At 49.7% G+C, this 16952-nt stretch overlaps 1 protein-coding gene across 1 annotated transcript in view; it reads left to right on the forward strand.

Moving 5' to 3' along the window:
- LOC120986498 (complement C3-like) overlaps positions 1 to 16952 on the forward strand; it is a 445179-nt gene that overhangs the window by 147237 nt on the left and 280990 nt on the right. The window lies entirely within an intron of this gene.

The following is a 16952-nucleotide window of genomic DNA, read 5'->3' on the forward strand; positions in this document are numbered from 1 at the left end:
CAATGAAATACCACCAAATGAAAGCTCTATTAGTGAGAAGAAAAGGAGGTAAAATTCATTTGGGTGGTAAGTTGCATGACCGAGCAATAAACTGTGAAAGTAGGGTAGGTCAGAAGTGTAAAAAGTGGCCTGGTCATTAAGGGTGTTTAAGCTAGGGGGGCTGAAGTGGTTAAGGACAGCCAGGTGCTGCCAAAACCCGGACCGGCATTCAAAATTCGGTCCGGTATTTGACCTCAACTGGCTGTAAATCAGCCCAGCAGCACATGCTGGGAGGAAAATACCTGTTTTCCCAGACCAAACCTCTCACTGTGTCACATACCCTCCTTCCTTTGTTCAAGCCTGAGGTGGTGAACACATGCCAGACAGTGTACCCGGGACAGGGCATCCATGTTTCCCTGTAACCGGCCTGCCCTGTGTTCCACCAAAAACTTTAAGTTTTGTAAGGACAGAAACCATCGGGTGACCCGGGCATTTCTGTCCTTGGCCAGGCTCATCCATTTGAGAGGGGAGTGGTCTGTCACCACCGGAATTTTCTCCCCAATAAATAATAGCAGAGAGACTCGAGTGCCCACTTGATAGCCAGGCACTCTCTCTCCACTATACTATACCGGGTCTCAGCTGGGGGTGAGCTTACGGCTGAGGAAGACAACGGGATGCTCCTCCCCGTTGACATCCTGAGACTGTACAGCACAGAGGCCTACTTCGGAGGCATCGGTCTATACTATAAACTCTGTTTTGAAGTCGGGTGTCAGCAAAACCGGGGACCCGCACAGGGCCGACTTCAAAGCGGAGAAAGCCTCTTCCGCCCGATCATCCCAGCAAACATTGACAATCATTGACTTGTTTCCCTTAAAGAGTCCTGTCAAGGGCGCTGCTAAAGTAGCAAAGTGGGGAACAAACCTCATGTAATAGCCCAGCATTCCTAGGAATGACTTTATTTGCCTAGTGGTGACAGGTCGGGGCCAATTCCGTATCGCCAGTGGCGTACCGCCAATATAGGCAGCCCACGCAGCTGCTATGGGGCCCGTGGCAAGGGGGGTCTGAGTGCATGGAAGGCCCCGCCCCCTACATTTTCAGACTCAGTTTATATATCTTGATCAGGATTGCTATCCGGCATTGGCACAGGCCTATAGCAGGCTTGTCTTCTGTTGACTCCCGGGCCCTGCTTCCCCTCTGCTCAGGGCCCCCTCCCCCATTGTGTACACAACTCACTCCGATGTTCCTCCCTGATTGACCCAGCCAGTGACATCCAGCATAGCGCTTTCTCTTCTGTCTGCTGGGCACTGCACTGCACTGGCCAATCAGCATTTATCAATGCAAAGCTCCTGCTGCTGATTGGTTAGTGCATCGCTCGCAGCAGGCTCATCAGACAGGACTGTGCAGGTGGGTGCGGGTGGCAGTTGTATACCCCGCTCACGCGCTGCCTGCCTCAGGCAGCCACCCATTGGACCGGAGAAGAGAATGGACTCCAACAGCGTTGCCCTCAGGGCCGGTGCCAGGGATCACTCTGCATGGTCCAGGTGGGCATTCTGCTGTATAGAGGTATGACCTGCAGTGCATTATGGGTCATCTATGACTGACTGATCTTTGTCGTAATACCTGCTGTCCTCGTTCCCTGTTCCCAGCAGGGTGTGAAGTCTTTAGTCTGAGGTAGCAGGGAAGGTTGGAAAACTGTACTGGCTGGCAGTGTAATAGGGCACGTGCCCGGCAGTGTTGGGGGGGGCACTGTTTTCAGGCACTGCAAGGGGGTCAGTATGGACACTGTAAAAGAGTAAGGAGTCAATGTGGATGGCATTGTAATGGATAGATGGCACTATATGTGGGCTCGGCATGCATGTGGAACCTGCATTCCCTCAATGTAATGGAGGTCAGTATGGCACCAGTTAATGTGGTATTTAGTGTTAGGTTCCCGTCTTACTGAGATCGCCTTGACGTTTGGCAGACTGGCCCAAATCATTTTGTACAAAATGATATGCCAAGCATCTCAAATTTATTAGCGTAGCATTTGCACCATAATACTTTCTATTATTTTGGCATTATTGTACTTTACTTGGTTTGTAGAGAGCTGTTGCATTGTATATATATTTTTTGCCTTTGTGCTTTCAGCCATGGCAACGCGCACCTGCGCACTGGATGTGTGGGTTGACCCCCAATTTTTCTTTGCAGGTTGTATTGGAGGTGTGGCTGACTTTGTTGGTCGTGCACTCCTGATTAACCTGTCTGCCCTATAGGCTGATTTTAGTTAGTATAGCTATAAAGCTGTAGCCTACTCTCCCTGTATGTATTGGAGGCCATTTGGCATCAGGTAAGGTGAAATACAGAGTGGGCTCAGCATGCTAGAACCAAAGAGGTACTATATAGTATGGGTTCGGCATGCATGAGGAGCCTGCATCCCCTGAATATAATGGAGGCCATTTTGGCACCATAAGAGGCATAATGTAATGTGGGCTCGGCATGCATGTGGAACCTGCATTCCCTGAATGTAATGGAGGCCAGTATGGCACCAGTTAATGTGGTATTTAGTGTTAGGTTCCCGTCTTACTGAGATCGCCTTGACATTTGGAAGACGGGCCCAAATAATTTTGTACAAAATGTATTTGCCAAGAATCTAAAATTTTCAAAATAAGCGTAGCATTAGCACCAGAATATTTTCTATAATTATGGCATTATTGTACTTTATTTGGTTTGCAGAGTGCTGTTGCATTGTATATTTTTTTTGCCTTTGTGTGTTCAGCCATGGCAATGGGCACCTGCGCACTGGATGTGCTGACTGACCCCCAATTTTTCTTGGCATTGTAAGGAAAAGATGGCACTGAAACGAGGAAACATGGATGATACTGTGAGGGAAGGATGGCACTGTAACAGGGCAAAATGGATGGCACTGTGAAAAATAGATGGCACCGCAGCAAGGCAACATGGCTGGTATAGTAAGAGATGGATGGCACTGTAATGAGGCAAGGTGGATGGCACTGTGAAGGATGGATGGCACTGCAGCAATGCAATCAGGATGGCATTTTAAGGGATAGATGACACTGTAACAAGGCAAAGTGGATGGCACTGTAAGGGAAGGCTGGCACTATAATGAGGCAACGTGGATGGCACTGTGAAGGATGCCCCCACCCCATGAACTCTACTTGCTGTTAAATTGCTCATATAGAGTGTGCCCATCCCAACTCAGTCACCAGGAAGTGGGGGGGAGGGGCTGGTGCACACTAAGGGTGCATTCACACAACTGTGCCGTGTTTTACGGTCTGCAAATTGTAACCCGCAAAACATGGATACTGGTCATGTGCGTTCCGCATTTTGTGGAACGCACAGGGCTGGCACTATATAGAAAATGCCTATTCTTGTCCACAATTGCGGACAAGAATAGGACATGCTCTATATTTAGGGCCACAGAACAGAACAACGGATGCGGACAGCACACGGCCCCATCTTTTGCAGCCCCATTGAAATAAATGGATCCCCACTCGTTCTGCAAAATTGCAGAGCGGATATGAACCCATTCATATGGTCGTGTGAATGAGCCCTAAGCATCAGCAGCAAGGAGTTTCGATGTGGAATAATCCAGTGGTGGGTGGAGTTAGGGGGCCCAATTCAGATTTTTGCTATGGGGCCCAATGATTTCTATGTATGCCCCTGCGTATCGCCTCTATTTTGTTCACTTGGGATTTGAATACTCCGCGCCCAATGACATACCCCAGGTACTTAGTCTCTTCGAACCCTATCGCACATTTTTTTGGGTTAGCGGTTAGGCCAGCTTTCCGAAGGGAGTCCACTACAGCCTGCACTTTGGGTAGGTGACTTTCCCAGTCAGTACTGTGGATGACAATATTGTCCAGGTAAGCCGAAGCGTACCAACGATGTGGACGAAGCACAATGTCCATTAGTCGCTGAAAAGCGGCTGGGGCGCCATGCAGACCAAAGGGTAAGACCTTATATTGATATAGCCCCTCAGGCATGATTACAGTTTTCTCTTTGGCAGCCTCCGTTATGGGCACCTACCAGTACCCTTTCATGAGGTCCAAAACAGAAAAATACCGGGCTTATCCTAACCTCTTGATGAGCACATCCACCCGGGGCATGGGATACGCATCAAGTTTGGAAACCTTGTTAAGTTTTCGAGAGTCATTACAAAACCGCAACGCCCCATCCGGCTTGGGTATCTATACTATAGGACTGGCCCACTCACTTTTTGACTCCTCAGTGATGTCTAGCTGCAACATTAGCTGCACCTCCTCCAATATGGCTTGTCGCCGAGCCTCGGGTACCCGGTATGGTTTTAATCAGACTTTTGCCTGAGGTTCAGTGACAATGTCATGCTGGATTATGGAAGTGCGTCCAGGGAGGTCCGAGAACACATCCGTGTTCTGACTAACAAACTCCCTGGCCTCCTGAGTCTGTTTAAATTTTTACTCTGACAGCCACCTCTCTTGCATCAGACAGAGGGGTCAATACCTCCTCTCCTAGAAAACCCAGCCGTGGGCTGTCTTCTGTACAGGTTTCCCTATCTTTCCATGGTTTGAGTAAATTCACATGGTAAACCTGCTCCGGCTTTCGCCGCCCTAGCTGGTGTACCTTGTAGTTTGCATCTCCAATTTTCTCGAGTACCTCGTAGGGGACCTGCCACCTAGATAGGAATTTACTGTCCATGGTCGGCCACAGAAGCAAAACCAGTTGTTTTATGTGCAGCAACTTACAGAGTTCCCTCATCACCTTGGACATAAAAGGGGTCCCTTGGTCAGTCAGAACCTCTTTAGGTAGTCCTACTCGGGAAAACATCTCCATTAACTCCTTAGCTATGAGCTCCGGGAACCGAGTGCCGTAGTTTAGAATGACTAAGATGTGTTGATGCCCTCTGGCGGACTTCGGCACTGGCCCTAACAGGTCCATAGCTATTCAATCAAACGGTACTTCGATAATCGGGAGAGGTACTAGGGAACTATGGAAATGTGGCTGGGGGCTAGTTATCTGGCAGGTCGGGCAACACTTACTCTTCCACTTCTTTGAATATGCTAGGCCAGTAAAACCGCTGTAGAATACGATCCTGAGTTTTCTGCAGCCCCAGGTGACCCCCGAGAACGCGTTGGTGGGCTAGATCTAACACAAGCTTGCGATAAGCCATGGGGACCACCAACTGTTCAATATGCTCACCCCGTAGTTGGTTTACCCAATACAACATATCTTGATGAACCACAAAACAGGGAAACACTGACTCTGCCCCAGGTTGTTGTGGTTCACCATCTGCTATTAACACATTTTCCCAGGCGCAGGATAGGGTTGGGTCCTGACATTGGGCGGTACCAAAATTATCCCCAGAGACATTGAGGTCTGCCAATTCAGGAACCAGCGGCAAGTCTTCCCCCTCTCCTACCATCACACCTAGCAGGGTTGTCTCCCCCTCTTCCACCGAAGTGGCGGTCACCCCTACCACTGGCCCTTCGGTCTCAGGTTCCCAGGGTTCTGGTCTCCCCCGTGAGCCGGGCCACTCTGCTAGGGTTACCGCTGTCTCATGGGTATCAGTCACTCTCATAGCAGGCCACAGTGCCAGGAAGCCCGGGAAGTCTCTCCCTATGATGAGTTCATAATGTAGATTTTTGGCGACAGACACCTCGTGGGTCCATCTACCGGCCACTGTGGATAGAGACACCAGCACGGTGGGGTCGTCTTTTAAGTCTCCGTGGATGCACATCACCCCAACTTTCTGGCCAGTATACTCAGGGAACTGTTCCAGGGGAGCCCTTACTAGGGTCACCAGACTCCCTGAGTCCAGCAGAGCCTCTGCCGGAGTGTCTCCCACTTCCACCTGGCACAAGTGATCTAGAGACTCTGGGGTACCTGTTGCACACAGCCTCCTGGCATATAGCGACTGACGGTAGCCATAGTTAGTGTCCACGGGCTCAACCAGATGGGAAAAGTCAGCCCTTACCGGCTCCTGACACCGCCAGCAAACTATCGGAGCCAGGTCCGCCGTGGGTACATCCCAGGCAGGTTTTATCTGCTCAACTCTCCGGGGCTGGGGTGGACGTTTCCAGGGTTTGCCGACCCCCCCTCCTGACAGAACCCTCCTTTAGATTCCTGGTAGCCTCATAGCGTTCCACCAGGTCCACCATCTCAAGGGCATTGCCAGGAGACACCTGACCGATCCAGTGCTGGAGAGGGTTTGGCAAAGCCCTCCAGAACATATCGGTTAATAGTCTATCCAGCATAGCCCGGGGACTCAGCACATCAGGCTGTAGCCACTTTTTCAAGAGGTGGATCAAGTCATAATACTGGGTCCTCGCAGGCTCAGCTGGCCTAAACCCCCACTGATGTACCCGCTGGGCCCGGACCAACACATTCACCCCTAGTCTTGCCAAAATCTCACCCTTTACTTTTTGGTAGTTGGTCGCTTGATCGTACGGCAAGGCGAAATACACCCGCTGGGAATCTGATGCCAGGAATGGAGCGACGACCTCAGCCCACTGGTCATGGGGTAGTTTTTCCCTGATGGCCACTTTCTCGTACATCACCAGGTAGGTTTCCATGTCGTCTGCGGGGGTCATCTTAGGAATCGCGGCACAGACTGCTTCCGGGTATCATGGACGCTCGGGTTGCTCCTGCTGTCTGCAAAGCGATGACGTGTTGTACCAGCAACTGGTTGGTCTCCTGCTGCTGAATTAGCCTCATGTTGTTGTAGGTTTGTCTCTCGCTGCTGCAGATTAGCTTCCATGAGGGCCTTCACAACAGCCTCCATTTTGTCGTCGGTCACTGGTTGTAATACAGCTGGTTTAATGTACAACATACAACCGTGCCTGAAAAATGCAGAAACTAAAAATATCGACGTTCACACCAGCCTCCATGCTCTTGCTCACATCCTCCACCAATTTTGGGAACTCGTTCTGGTAGACAGGATTAGCAGACGCAGTATAGAGGCAACAACAAGTTCTTTGGATCAAACAGTTCAATGTTTTATTCACACTTTAGGCAAAAAGTCACCTTGCGGTGTTGGTGGTAATTCACACCATGTGGCAATTCTGCCTCAAAGAGTCCTTGTTTATACCAGCACCAACCTGTTTTCATGCCAAACAGGTAGCAAGCCTTCATCCAGACACAAGGCTCCCAGATCCTAACGCAAAGACATGTCTTCTGAGCCCAGCTGTGTCAGAATATTTATGCTGTCTCCGATTGACAGTCTATATTATTTATGTGAATAAATTAAAATCTGTAATGAAGGAGATTCTAATTTATTATCATAAATATCAAGCGAAAACAAGCTCGTGATCTGCGTTGAATTAAAGACAAAACCCAGTTACAGACAAAATATATATGTAATTTATTAATACAATTTTTAGTACAAAATAATATATAATAAAATTGGTGACAATTGAAATTAAATCAATGATATGCAAAATAGTGAGAAAGTCAAAAATAATTGAGAATATATATCTACACAATTATGCCTTCTTATAATGATACCCCTCAATTATATTTTAAATCAATTTAATACTTGATTTCTCTCTGCCGACAAATGTCTGATTAATAGGGATAAGCGAACCCGAACTGTATAGTTCGGGTTCGTACCGAATTTTGGGGTGTCCGTGACACGGACCCGAACCCGAACAATTTCGTAAAAGTCCGGGTTCGGGTTCGGTGTTCGGCGCTTTCTTGGCGCTTTTTGAAAGGCTGCAAAGCAGCAAATCAACAAGCGTCATACTACTTGCCCCAAGAGGCTATCACAGCCTTGCCTACTATTGGCATGGCTGTGATTGGCCAGTGCAGCATGTGACCCAGCCTCTATATAAGCTTGGGTCACGTAGCGCTGCACGTCACTCTGCTGATACAAGCGTAGGGAGAGGTTGCAGCTGCGACGTTAGGGCGAGATTAGGCAGATTAACTCCTCCAAAAGACTTCATTCAGTGATCGATCTACAGCTGTGGATCATTGAACTGCTGCTATTCAATTGCTCAGTGTTTTTAGGCTGCCCAGAGCGTTTTTCAGTCACTTTTTTCTGGGGTGATCGGCGGCCATTTTGTGGCTTGTGGTGCGCCAGCACAAGCTACCACCAAGTGCATTTAACCATCAATAGTGTGGTTATTTTTTGCTATATCCTACATCAGGGTCAAGCTTTCATAAAGTGCATTTAACCATCAATAGTGTGGTTATTTTTTGGCCATATACTACATCAGGTGCAGGCTGAGCCTGTGTCACCCAAGTGCATTTAACCATCAATAGTGTGGTTATTTTTTGGCCATATACTACATCAGGGGCAAGTTGAGCCTGTCACCCAGCGCCTAAAAAATAGGCCTGACATTTATATTCATCCAAATCTGTACTGTTTTAGCTGGTCAAGTTATTTTTAGTGACCGTCAAAGCACAGTTGAAAAACAATTCCCAAATTTGCAATTCTCAAAATTAGTGGTTTCTGCTGTATCAGGCCTACTTTAAATCTATACGTAAAAGGGTATATTAGATTCAAGGTGCTGATAGGATCATTCAAAAAAACTTAACACACACGCTACAGTGCAGATCCAAGTCTAATTCTGTGATTAAACGTATAAAAACGTATAAAAAATAGGCCTCACATTTATATTCAGCTAAATCTGTCATTACTGGTGTGCCTGTATTAGTGTAATACGGTACCTAAATAGATAGCCAGATAGTGTTAGGTGTCTGTAAAAAAAGGCCTGAAATTTAATTCAATACATTGGCCCGAATAATATTTTTCTTATTGTGGTGAACGGTAACAATGAGGAAAACATCTAGTAAGGGACGCGGACGCGGACGTGGACATGGTCGTGGTGGTATTAGTGGACCCTCTGGTGCTGGGAGAGGACGTGGCCGTTCTGCCACAGCCACAAGTCCTAGTGTGCCAACTACCTCAGGTCCCAGTAGCCGCCAGAATTACAGCCATATTTGGTGGGGCCCAATGCCGTTCTAAGGATGGTAAGGCCTGAGCAGGTACAGGCATTAGTCAATTGGGTGGCCGACAGTGCATCCAGCACGTTCACATTATCGCCCACCCAGTCTTCTGCAGAAAGCGCACAGATGGCGCATGAAAACCAAGCCCATCAGTCTGTCACATCACCCCCATGCATAGCAGAGAAACTGTCTGAGCCTCAAGTTATGCAGCAGTCTCTTATGCTGTTTGAAGACTCTGCTGCCAGGGTTTCCCAAGGGCATCCACCTAGCCCTTCCACAGGGGTGGAAGAGATAGAATGCACTAACGCACAACCACTTATGTTTCCTGATGATGAGGACATGGGAATACCACCTCAGCACGTCTCTGATGATGACGAAACACAGGTGCCAACTGCTGCGTCTTTCTGCAGTGTGCAGACTGAACAGGAGGTCAGGGATCAAGACTGGGTGGAAGACGATGCAGGGGACGATGAGGTCCTAGACCCCACATGGAATGAAGGTCGTGCCACTGACTTTCACAGTTCGGAGGAAGAGGCAGTGGTGAGACCGAGCCAACAGCGTAGCAAAAGAGGGAGCAGTGGGCAAAAGCAGAACACCCGCCGCCAAGAGACTCCGCCTGCTACTGACCGCCGCCATCTGGGACCGAGCACCCCAAAGGAAGCTTCAAGGAGTTCCCTGGCATGGCACTTCTTCAAACAATATGCTGACGACAAGACCCGAGTGGTTTGCACGCTGTGCTATCAGAGCCTGAAGCGAGGCATTAACGTTCTGAACCTTAGCACAACCTGCATGACCAGGCACCTGCATGCAAAGCATGAACTGCAGTGGAGTAAACACCTTAAAAACAAGGAAGTCACTCAGGCTCCCCCTGCTACCTCTTCTGCTGCTGCCGCCTCGGCCTCTTTTGCTGCTGCCGCCACCTCAGCCTCTTCCTCCGCCTCTGGAGGAACGTTGGCACTTGCCGCCCAGCAAACATGGGATGTACCACCAACACCACCACCTGCGTCACCAAGCATCTCAACCATGTCACACGGCAGCGTTCAGCTCTCCATCTCACAAACATTTGAGAGAAAGCGTAAATTCCCACCTAGCCACCCTCGATCCCTGGCCCTGAATGCCAGCATTTCTAAACTACTGGCCTATGAAATGCTGTCATTTAGGCTGGTGGACACAGACAGTTTCAAACAGCTCATGTCGCTTGCTGTCCCACAGTATGTTGTTCCCAGCCGGCACTACTTCTCCAAGAGAGCCGTGCCTTCCCTGCACAACCAAGTATCCGATAAAATCAAGTGTGCACTGCACAACGCCATCTGTGGCAAGGTCCACCTAACCACAGATACGTGGACCAGTAGCACAGCCAGGGACACAATATCTCCCTAACTGCACACTGAGTAAATGTAGTGGCGGCTGGGCCCCAGGCGGAGAGCTGTTTGGCGCACGTCCTTCCGCCGCCAAGGATCTCAGGGCAACATTCTTTGCCTCCTGTCTCCTCCTCCTCCTACTCAGCTTCCTCCTCCTCTTCTTCCACCTGCTCATCCAGTCAGCCACACACCTTCACCACCAACTTTAGCACAGCCCGGGGTAAACGTCAGCAGGCTGTTCTGAAACTCATATGTTTGGGGCACAGGCCCCACACCGCACAGGAGTTGTGGCAGGGTATATAACAACAGACCGACGAGTGGTTGCTGCCGGTGAGCCTCAAGCCTGGCCTGGTGGTGTGCGATAATGGGCGAAATCTCGTTGCAGCTCTGGGACTAGCCGGTTTGACGCACATCCCTTGCCTGGCGCATGTGCTGAATTTGGTGGTGCAGAAGTTCATTCACAACTACCCCGACATGTCAGAGCTGCTGCATAAAGTGCGGGCCGTCTGTTCGCGCTTCCGGCGTTCACACCCTGCCGCTGCTCGACTGTCTGCGCTACAGCGTAACTTCGGCCTTCCCGCTCACCGCCTCATATGCGACGTGCCCACCAGGTGGAACTCCACCTTGCACATTCTGGACAGACTGTGCGAGCAGCAGCAGGCCATAGTGGAGTTTCAGCTGCAGCACGCACGGGTCAGTCGCACTGCGGATCAGCCCCACTTTACCACCAATGACTGGGCCTCCATGCGAGACCTGTGTGCCCTGTTGCGCTGTTTCGAGTAGTCCACCAACATGGCCAGTGGCGATGACGCCGTTATCAGCGTTACAATAACACTTCTATGTCTCCTTGAGAAAACACTTAGGGCGATGATGGAAGAGGAGGTGGCCCAGGAGGAAGAGGAGGAAGAGGGGTCATTTTTAGCACTTTCAGGCCAGTCTCTTCGAAGTGACTCAGAGGGAGGTTTTTTGCAACAGCAGAGGCCAGGTACAAATGTGGCCAGACAGGGCCCACTACTGGAGGACGAGGAGGACGAGGATGAGGAGGAGGTGGAGGAGGATGAGGATGAAGCAGGTTCACAGCAGGCTGGCACCCAACGCAGCTCGGGCCCATCACTGGTGCGTGGCTGGGGGGAAACACAGGACGATGACGATATGCCTCCCACAGAGGACAGCTTGTCCTTACCTCTGGGCAGCCTGGCACACATGAGCGACTACATGCTGCAGTGCCTGCGCAACGACAGCAGAGTTGCCCACATTTTAACGTGTGCGGACTACTGGGTTGCCACCCTGCTGGATCCCCGGTACAAAGACAATGTGCCCACCTTACTTCCTACACTGGAGCGTGATAGGAAGATGCGCGAGTACAAGCGCACGTTGGTAGACGCGCTACTGAGAGCATTCCCAAATGTCACAGGGGATCCAGTGGAAGCCCAAGGCGAAGGCAGAGGAGGAGCAAGAGGTCGCCAACGCAGCTGTGTCACGGCCAGCTCCTCTGAGGGCAGGGTTAGCATGGCAGAGATGTAGAAAAGTTTTCTCACCATGCCACAGCTAACTGCATCACCACCTGATACGGAACGTGTTAGCAGGAGGCAACATTTCACTCACATGGTGGAACAGTACCTGTGCACACCCCTCCACGTACTGACTGATGGTTCAGCCCCATTCAACTTCCGGGTCTCCAAATTGTCCACGTGGCCAGAGCTAGCCTTTTATGCCTTGGAGGTGCTGGCCTGCCCGGCGGCCAGCGTTTTGTCTGAACGTGTATTCAGCACGGCAGGGGGCGTCATTATAGACAAACGCAGCCGCCTCTCTACAGCCAATGTGGACAAGCTGACGTTCATAAAAATGAACCAGGCATGGATCCCACAGGACCTGTCCATCCCTTGTGCAGATTACACATTAACTACCTCCCCTTAACAATATATTATTGTACTTCAGGGCACTTCCTCATTCAATCCTATTTTTATTTTCATTTTACCATTATATTGCGGGGCAACCCAAAGTTAAATGAACCTCTCCTCTGTCTAGGTGCCGGGGCCTAAATGTGTGACAGTGGCCTGTTCCAGTGGTGGGTGACGTGAAGCCTGATTCTCTGCTATGACATGAAGACTGATTCTCTGCTGACATGAAGCCAGATTCTCTCCTATGGCATGAAGAGACTGATTCTCTGCTGACGTGAAGCCAGATTCTCTGCTATGGGACCTCTGTCCAATTGATATTGGTTAATTTTTATTTTTTTTATTTTTATTTTAATTCATTTCCCTATCCTCATTTGTTTGCAGGGAATTTACCTACATGTTTCTGCCCTCTAGCTCTTTCCTGGGCTGTTTTACAGCCTTTTTAGTGCCGAAAAGTTCGGGTCCCCATTGACTTCAATGGGGTTCGGGACGAAGTTTGGGTCGGGTTCTGATCCCGAACTCGAACATTTCCGGGAAGTTCGGCCGAACTTCTCGAACCCGAACATCCAGGTGTTCGCTCAACTCTATTCATAATCATTTCTTGGAGTTTGTCAGAATTAGTGGGTTTTTGTTTGTCCACCCGCCTCTTGAGGATTGACCACAAGTTCTCAATGGGATTAAGATCTGGGGAGTTTCCAGGCCATGGACCCAAAATGTCAAAGTTTTGGTCCCCGAGCCACTTAGTTATCACTTTTGCTTTATGGCACAGTGCTCCATCGTGCTGTAAAATGCATTGTTCTTCACCAAACTGTTGTTGGATTGTTGGAAGAAGTTGCTGTTGGAGGATGTTTTGGTACCATTCTTTATTCATGGCTGTGTTTTTGGGCAAAATTGTGAGTGAGCCCACTCCCTTGGATGAGAAGCAACCCCACACATGAATGGTCTCAGGATGCTTTACTGTTGGCATGACACAGGACTGATGGTAGCGCTCACCTTTTCTTCTCCGGACAAGCCTTTTTCCAGATGCCCCAAACAATCGGAAAGAGGCTTCATCTGAGAATATGACTTTGCCCCAGTCCTCAGCAGTCCATTAACCAAACTTTCTGCAGAAGATCAATCTGTCCCTGATGTTTTTTCTGGAGAGAAGTGGCTTCTTTGCTGCCCTTCTTGACACCAGGCCATCTTCCAAAAGTCTTCGCCTCACTGTGCGTGCAGATGCGCTCACACCTGCCTGCTGCCATTCCTGAGCAAGCTCTGCACTGGTGGCACTCCGATCCCGCAGCTGAATCCTCTTTAGGAGACGATCCTAGCGCTTGCTGGACTTTCTTGGACGCCCTGAAGCCTTCTTAACAAGAATTAAACCTCTTTCCTTGAAGTTCTTGATGATCCTATAAATTGTTGATTGAAGTGCAATCTTAGTAGCCACAATATCCTTGCCTTTGAAACCATTTTTATGCAACGCAATGATGGCTGCACGCGTTTCTTTGCAGGTCACCATAGTTAACAATGGAAGAACAATGATTTCAAGCATCACCCTCCTTTTAACATGTCAAGTCTGCCATTTTAAACCAATCAGCCTGACATAATGATCTCCAGCCTTGTGCTCGTCAACATTCTCACCTGAGTTAACAAGACGATTACTGAAATGATCTTAGCAGGTCCTTTAATGACAGCAATGAAATGCAGTGGAAAGTTTTTTTGGGGATTAAGTTAATTTTCATGGCAAAGAAGGACTATGCAATTCATCTGATCACTCTTCATAACATTCTGGAGTATATGCAAATTGCTATTATAAAAACTTAAGCAGCAACTTTTCCAATTTCCAATATTTATCTAATTCTCAAAACTTTTGGCCACGACTGTACAGTACATTATATAGTGTACTGTACTGTATTTTCACTTTACAAAGTCTGATTAGACTTCTGCCTTTAGCAGAAGTCTGATCAGCACCATGGACAGCCTCTGATCAGCACCATGGACAGCCGGACACCTGTGAAGGCATCCGGTTGCCATGGTAACCATCACTCGCTGCCACAGCAGAGCAGTGGGTGATGGGGAGGGAGGGGGGCCCCCTCCCTCTCCCATCGGGGGCTGAAAAGGCACAGCAGCCCCGATGGGAGAGGGAGGGAGCTTCCTCCCTGTTAAACTCTTCTATACAGCAGTCCCTACGGACCGCGGCATGGAAGGGGTTAAACGCCTGACATCTGTGCCAGCACAGATGTCAGGCGTTTCAAGAAGAGTGTCAGCAATTTGCTTACACTCTGCAAACCGCTCGGCCATCCCTAGAGAGGGGGCGGGCGAATGATCGCGCACCTGCCCGCACCCCCAGAACTGCCCTAATGATCGTGCGGCCCTCCCGCCCGCACCCCCCCCCCAGCTGCGCTCGCCGGCACATAACACAGAGGGCTGCAGGGGGGGGTTAAACATAAAATAAAGGCATTTTGAAGTTTATGATCCCCGTGGTCACAGGGATCAGAAACCTCCCGAAGTCGCTGCAAACCGCAGGTCTGAATTGACCTGTGGTTTGAAGCAATCGCCGATACGAGGGGGGGGGGGGTCACAGGACCCCCCTGGGCATTGACCCTGGGTGCCTGCTGATTGATTTCAGCAGGCACCGGGTTCCGAACACAGCCCGCCGGAAATACATAGGACGCACCGGTATGTCCTGTGTCCTTAAGGACTCAGACATCAGGGCGTACCGGTACGCCCTATGTTCTAAACAGGTTAAGGGTGGGTTCACACTTGCGTTCTGGCATTCTGCTATAGGTTCTGATTATAACGGAACGCACAGACGGAATGCAAAACGGAAACCGTTAAGAGGCATTCTGTTTTGATCTGTCATATTAGAAGTCTATGGGCAATCATAACGGATCCTGGAGACAACTTTGTTTTTCTCCTGCATAACGGAAACCAGATGGATCCGTTATACTTGACCATAGACTTCTATTGTGACGTATCAAAACGGAATGCCTCTTAAAGGTTTCCGTTTTTCATTCTGTCTGGGTATTCAGTTATAAATGGAGCCTATAACGGAAAGCCAGAACGCAAGTGTAAACCCACCCTAATTTGCTTGTATACAGTAATTTTGGTACTGGCAATTGATGGTGCGGGCAGCGGGTGAGAATGCAAGACCTGTGCCCGCATCATAATTGCAACATAAAATGACAGCAAGTTTCAGAAAGGAAAACTATAACTCCCAGCAGGTCCTGAAGGTTTGCATCTGACAAGGCATGCTGGGAGTTGTACTTTCCAAGGGGGGAAGGAAATAAAATGTGAATTTTTTTTTTTTAATAGTATATTACCTATCTGGACTGCCTGAGACAGAGAACGTGACGTCCACTGCCTCTATCTGTCTTGCTCACAGGCAGGAGGCAGCGGGCTAACTGCTGGGCACCCACGGCACACTATAAACCCGCCACTGCGCTCTGCAGACTCCAGGGTGCAGCGGGGAACCTTACTGGCTGCGTGCCTGCGCTGCGTAGGGATGCTCTTTACGGAGAGCGCAGGGGCCCACGAGCAGCGCTGAAGAGGAGGCGCTGGGTACTGGCAGGCGGCGGCCATGGCAAGTGAAGTGGCAAGGTGAATGATCATGGTCTGGATCAGTCATCTCGCCACTTATATGACAAGTCTGAGGACTGGAGTCACTGTCAGTGCTCATTGAAGTGACAGGCAGCGGTGCTGGCCAGCGGGAAGCTGGAGAGCTGCCTGCTGCACTAATCATTATGGTGGGTCAGTCCGAGCCTGTGTGCGACCATTGTAGAGATATTACAGAGGCGGACAGAGACATCAGTAAAAGAAAAGCAGGTGGTGCTATACAGATACATTTTATTTGTCACGGCCTCGACGTGTGCCGCAACATTTTCGCCGTGCATGCTGGTTGCCGGTGGCAACTAGTTTTTATGCATGTGTGTGCGCTTTCCCTTTTAGGATGTTTCCTTTCCCTGCTTTGGTGTGTATGGGGTTAAGGTGTGCTTGGTAGGTGTGGTGGGTGTGACCTCAGGCCTCCTATATGTTGGTGTGGTGGAGCCTGAGTGTCAGTTTGGTTTGTTTGTCAGCTTGGTGTGGAGCGCTGCTCCTGGGCTGAATGATACTGTCTGTGTGCGCTATCCTTATTTGTTATTTTGTATTTCTTGCTTTGTTTGTTGTCCCCTCCGGTGTGTTTCTGTCATTCCTCCCCCCACCTGGTGTATGTAGTTATGGTGCGGGTTTTGCTTCGAGGTTTGATTGTTGTATGAGGCTCTGGAAGGGGCGGGCTTTCCTGGAGGGGTTTAAGCGAAGACTCGCCTGTGGGCTTTTCCAGCTTGGAGCCACCTTCCATCATGGCTACGGCAGGTAAGTGAGGATTGCATAGTTGTGTTACTGTGTAACTTACCTGCCGTACTGTTTAGCCCATGGCCTTCTATCCTGCTTGCCACTGGACCGTTTGAGACACCATTCATCCGTGGTGTTGGATGAATGGGTGGTCTCTGCCGTGTCATTAGGCCTAGGGCTTTGTAGGGATAGTAGGGTCAAAGGTTGGTGAGCATGAGCCCCCTTACCTTCTGAGGCAGCTCATGCAGTAGGAGTCTAAGGTGAGTTCAGGGTTGCGCTAGGTGGTGACCTGCTCCCTGTTCCTTCCTATCTGGCATTGCAGTCCCTGCCTTTGCACAGTGGGGGTTTTTCCCCACTCCCCGATGTGACATTATTGAATAGCTCAGTGGCTGTACTAAATACTTAAAGGGAATCTGTCACCTGGATTTTGTGTATAGAGCTGAGGATATGGGCTGCTAGATGGCCGCTAGCACATCCGCAA

This window comes from Bufo bufo, chromosome 1 (genome assembly GCF_905171765.1).
Source record: "Bufo bufo chromosome 1, aBufBuf1.1, whole genome shotgun sequence".
In the NCBI taxonomy this organism is placed as follows: Eukaryota; Metazoa; Chordata; class Amphibia; order Anura; family Bufonidae; genus Bufo; species Bufo bufo.